At 39.2% G+C, this 5,614-nt stretch overlaps 1 protein-coding gene across 1 annotated transcript in view; it reads right to left on the reverse strand.

Moving 5' to 3' along the window:
• LOC107670358 (G-protein coupled receptor family C group 5 member B-like) overlaps positions 1–5,281 on the reverse strand; it is a 36,911-nt gene extending 31,630 nt beyond the window's left edge. The window contains exon 1 of the mRNA XM_016462929.1: positions 4,908–5,281. The gene's annotated coding sequence lies outside the window, so the exon portion shown is untranslated. The remainder of the gene's footprint in view (positions 1–4,907) is intronic.
• Between the last annotated feature and the right edge of the window lie 333 nt (positions 5,282–5,614).

Raw genomic sequence — 5,614 nt, forward strand, 5'->3', positions numbered from 1 at the left:
AAATGATGATAACGCGAGGCAAGTGTGCGGCAAGCAGAATTCATTGAGGGATTTGACAGTGTGATTCATAGATTAAGTATTTCAAATATAGGCTATTATATATGCTACACGCACGCACAGAGGTTTTTTTTCACCATCTTTTGGGGGTTTCTTGCTTTTAGACTAGTCGACTAGTCGGATACAAAACTTTCGTTTAAACGTCAGTCAAATTAGTCGTTGCGCACATCCCTATTCAAAAGATCAAGTAAAATAAGATTTCTCAATGCATGACCCCTTTAAAAAAGGCAGATGAATCAAGTCAATAAAACCACACACACACACACACACACAAAGTAACCAAATACATCTTGATACTTGATTTAAAAGTAGGATTCACCTGAGCTTTGACCACAGCGCTTCTTACTTTGGAAAAAATAGACAAAACAGTGATGTGGTTTCTTTAAGTTGAACTCTGCAGAGTCCCTCCCCCCCATGTCATTCCACTGTGTGGGAAAAAAGGGAAGAGCTGATGTCATGAGTAATTGTGCAGTGATTGCCATGGAAACAGCAAGAGGCAGAAAGAGACGTGGGGGGTGTTCGCCCATCCTCAGCTCTTCAACAACACTGCCCTAACACACACACTCTTATGCTCAGCAGAAGAACAAATACCTTGTATTTTCATGACTTCTGTGATGCAGGGATGTTTGAAATGTAATAAACAAGAGGAACGGTGCTTCACTTCAATACGTTTTCAGTGTCTGTGTTGCAGAAATAGAGACAAAGCGACCATGTAGTGAGTATTATATAATATAATAAAAAGCAAAAACATCCCTTCCATATGAATCAGAGGTTTTTGTCATAACCGGCCACAACTAAAGCAATGCACATCACATTTTATTAATTGCTTGTTACTAACGTTGCAACCGAGCAGCCACACATTCATTCAACCCAAGTGAAGCACCATAAACGTCATGAATATATAAGTTATGTGTCGCTCTCTTCAGCTGCAACGCACTGCAAGTGTGCGATAGCATGCAAACAGAGAAACCGCAGTGACTGGCTGTGTTTCGGGATTGATTGTGTTGAGCTACGCCCCTTGTTCACATTCAGAGTGGACCGTAAAACTGCTTGGCATGCACTAGGTTAGGACACCTGTTACAGCATCCAAACATGAAATATCATCCATGTCTCTTAAGCATTTCTCATTTATTCTCTTGGAAGAGATCACACGTGGATGTGTGCGATGAAAGCCATGCTTTGCCCGCTCCTGCGACAGGCTTGTGAAAGCACCCCCGTCCAGTCCGCTCCCACTCTTTTGTGCTGCTTTCGACGACTCCTGTTACATAACAAGGATCCAGCTCTCACCAGTTCTGCTGCATGGCTGGCACTGAGGCTTCATCATGCAAGCCTGGGCTTTTCTGACTAAAACCAAAATTGGCCTGACATATCCTTTCAAAAGGTGGTGAGGTGTTAAAATATTCACTTACAATTAAATTGTCCGTTCGTATGACTTTTAGGCAGTGTATTTCTCAGTCATTAGCAAGATAATATCTTTAAAAAAGCACCAGAGCCATTCTTGTTCAAAGGCAAAAATTAGGGATGCACCAATCATGATTTTTAATGGCTGATTCCAGTTGTTTTACAAGCTAAAGTTTCCAATAGTCTATTCCAAAAGCCTCCTTTCTTTAAGCAAGAGACAAGAAAGAATGAAAAAGCACATGAACCAGATGCTTATTTGCTGTATTACAGGCTAAACTGGCCTTAGACAAAAAATGAATAAATATGTAGCCATTTAAAATTCGCGACAATCGCTGCATAATCACGATCCAAACAAATATGCTAAAGTCATGTAGCATGAGCAGTCTTTTTTTATTTATTTAAACTAGACTGTATAATCATAATATTTAAAGCAAACTAAATGGTCTGACTTCAGCTTTCTCAAATTATGTAAAAAATGCAAATTCACTCTCTGACAGTAGGTGGCGCTTATGGAATAGCAGCAATATAGTGTTTCCTTGGTTATCACAAACCAGGTCTACACAGAGGTAAGACGAAATTCAAATCTCATCAAATCTTTTCTAAAGACAGTCAGTTCCCTTCAGAGATACATTCTTTAAAAATGTAACCCCCCACACTCAATATTTTGCGCATCTCAAAAAGTGATCTTGGTCTGCCGTGTACAGTATTTTCCGTTCCATCTCTGATCCCCGTTAACATCCTGTTTACACACTATATTAATATTTCCACACAATTTGGAAAATGATTGCAGTGCAATTTGTGAGCAAGTTCGAAACAGAGATGGTCCGAAATAAAAGAAAAAAACATGGTTGCTTACCAAGTTATCACACATACTGAAAGACTACAATTCACGCTATTGTTACTTTTTGAAAAGGGTTTGACAAAACCTTTGACCTATCAACACATTAAACTGTCCAGCTGCTAAAATGGCTCTTGCATCTTTTAATGACTCACAAACTGCCAAGTTCTGCATGCACATAATGTTCAGTTGTTCATACCGCCGCCAACCCCTATCCTGAACTTCAGCTTGCACGCAACTTTTCAAATACTGCAAAAATAGGCAGGAATTATTTGGCCCTGCCAAAGCTTCATTTAGACCAGTGGTCTGATTCAGGTCATAAGCACATTAGTAGAGAGTCAAAGACCTGAAATGGGTGTGTCAGAAAAAGAAGACATGCTAAATGTGTAGTGCTGGAGTCTCCAGGAACATGGTTGGGAACCACTGATTTAGACGAATGGAGGATTGAGGTATGGGCGTCACAAAATTTTGAAATGGCGATTTGCACAATTAGTTTTCTATCGCTCATTTGCATGCCACATCAATTATATCTTCACTCTGTGGATCAATTAACCTTGTGAGTTAAGCCCAGTTCACACCACCAGCAGCAAAGCGCCATGATGCCATTGACTTTCACTGAAGAGCCGGCAACCAGAATTAGGCGTGTCCAGCAATGCAACAAAATTGAGAAAAGCGACTTTTGGGAGCGACTACCAATGGGAGTCGGTGGAGTGCATGTGACCCATCTCCTGTCAGATAATGCATTGCTATTCACTCAGCATATGTAGTTGGATAAACAAAGCTTTTTATATTAAATCAAGGCTACTCACCACAAACAAATTGTTCGTCTGGAAATGGTTTGGGGAACCAAAAAGTTCAGTTTTATCCTTTGTAATCAAACAAGTTTTCTCCAGTATAAAGTACCACTGGACACAGACCCTATCCAATTACGGCTCCCACACTAGACAGTGGTTGAGAATCTGAAAGAGCACAGCCACATATAGATAGCTGTGATGGCAAAGAGCATGCGTTGTTTTCACTGCTCTATAGAAATGACTGGATTGCTCATTGTGTACACAATATACATGAAATACTATAACACAAGCCTCTGTTGCTATATTGCACTATATTGTATTAAAAATCAAAGTTTACCATGCACCTTGCTCAGAGCAACAGTATTAAATGCTTGGAAATAAGGCTTCATGTCTTTAAAGTGCTATGCACTCAGCGTTATTTCTGTGAAGCTCGTTTTATTTCCGCATTCATTTTTATTGATTAACATCTTCAGTCTCTTGGAGATCTTGGAAGCAATGACTCTTAAAAAGCTACAGGACAGTGCAAGTTATATGACTTTTAACTAGCATGACCGTTTGCATAGGAGTTGTTGTATATATATTGTTGAATAAAATGTTAATTTAACCAAAGTTTATCTTAACTACTTCAAAACACATGCAATCAACAAAATCACTGTTGAATCATTTACGGTTACTGTACAAATATAAAAAAAAAGTGAATACAGAAATTTGTACGTAAAACCTGCATACAAACGTTTTAATGAAGAAATCATGATTCAGTAAAAACTACTTCTAAATTGACAAAATTTGTAGGAACTCAAAGAACAAGTACGCAAGTGTGTAGACTTAATCAGTGTTACGATGATATGTTGATTTTGCACTCAAGAAACTGTCGCTGTATCCATTTTTTATCATACATAGTGGTGAAATATTGAAGCTAGTAGGGCTGCACGATAAATCGCATGCGATATTTCATGCGCATCTTGTCAGAAAGCCGGTTCTGTAATCAGCGGTAAATCTCCATCACCTGCGGGCTTTCACATTGAGCAGCATTAACTACACAGAGCCGTTGTTCACTGACGAGCTGCGCAAAAAATCGAAAGGGGGTTCGCCCGGGACATTAAAGCTAGAACCCCCACTGATCCAGACAACAGCATGTATAATGTGATCCTTTCATCAGTTCATCCAGTTCTTGGAGAGTTAAGTTTGCCAAGTAAGCTCAACCCTACAGCATGCCAAATCTTCAAAATGCAGGACTTGAGACGTACACTAGAAACATGGCTGATCAAATGAAATGCAAGAGAGAGAGAACTCAAACAAGCCTTCAATGGTTGGGTATGATTTTTGTCCAGCGCCTGTTAATTACCTATAACATGTGACTGGTTTCAATGCATTGACATATGCTTATTAATTTGACTAATATCATTTCAAATCTTTAACCACCTTGCTCAGATTTCAGATCAGATTTTTCTTCCTTTAGAGACTGTCAAATAGCATTATGTTGCATTAAGCAGTAACATAACACTGCTTAATTGCATGCATGCATTATTAATCAATCCAATTATTATATTAATGGCATGTTTCATTAATGATTTCCACTGTGTTGACTGAAAATTAATTTGCTCATATTTATATAACCCTGTCCCACCTATAAACGAGACATCTAATAAATGACCAGTGAAACCAGCATGAGTAATGATGATTGCATGCATTTTCTTCATATAGTTATATATAGAGAGAGCGAGAGAGAGAGAGAGTCAAATAAACATCTGATGACAGCTGCCAGAAAACAGCAGGTTCCTCCTGTAGATTTGCGTGTATCTGATCGGTGCACGTACCTTTATCGATTAAAGCATCCGATATGGTTGAATGCGCGTGAGAAAAATGTCACATTTCTGCTCCTGCAGTTGACGCTCGCGGCGAAGAATCGCACAGTGCTTCCCCTTTGCGCTATTTAAAAATGGTTATCTGAGCTCCCCCCAAATCTCGCGTTTAGTTGGGAGTTAATAAACGAGGCCAAACATGCAAACAATAACAGGCGCTGAGAATGAAAACCGCGTTCATCAGATGTGACAGAGAAGTCAAATCAGGCGTCCTCATTCTTCACCGCCTATAAAACACCAACCGAACACATTTGGCATGTCTCGTCTTTCATCTGTTTGCCGCAGAAGCGTCGTCTCGGTGGGGAGATGTTTGAATGCGCTGCTGCTGTGGCTTCACACGCGCGTCTGATTCGATCCATCAGCAACACAGGCCCCGCCTCTCGCTGTCATTCACGCCCCCATCCCATTGTCTGTGTTTACAAAGCTTTTGCAATTTAATTTAACTTTATTTTATTTTAAAATATGCTATATTTAAAAATAAACAGAAAATGACGGCAAGACAAAAAAATATATACATACAATTATTCACAGCATTATATTTATAGGTATTTTGTAAATTTAGGTAGGGAAGATTTTGGGTCATAGCAATAGATTATGATTAATCTAATGCAAATTTTACATAATTTTTGCTGAGCATTTTTGGCAGAGGTACTGTGACCTCT

Source organism: Sinocyclocheilus anshuiensis, unplaced genomic scaffold (assembly GCF_001515605.1).
Source record: "Sinocyclocheilus anshuiensis isolate Anshui unplaced genomic scaffold, SAMN03320099.WGS_v1.1 scaffold1041, whole genome shotgun sequence".
In the NCBI taxonomy this organism is placed as follows: Eukaryota; Metazoa; Chordata; class Actinopteri; order Cypriniformes; family Cyprinidae; genus Sinocyclocheilus; species Sinocyclocheilus anshuiensis.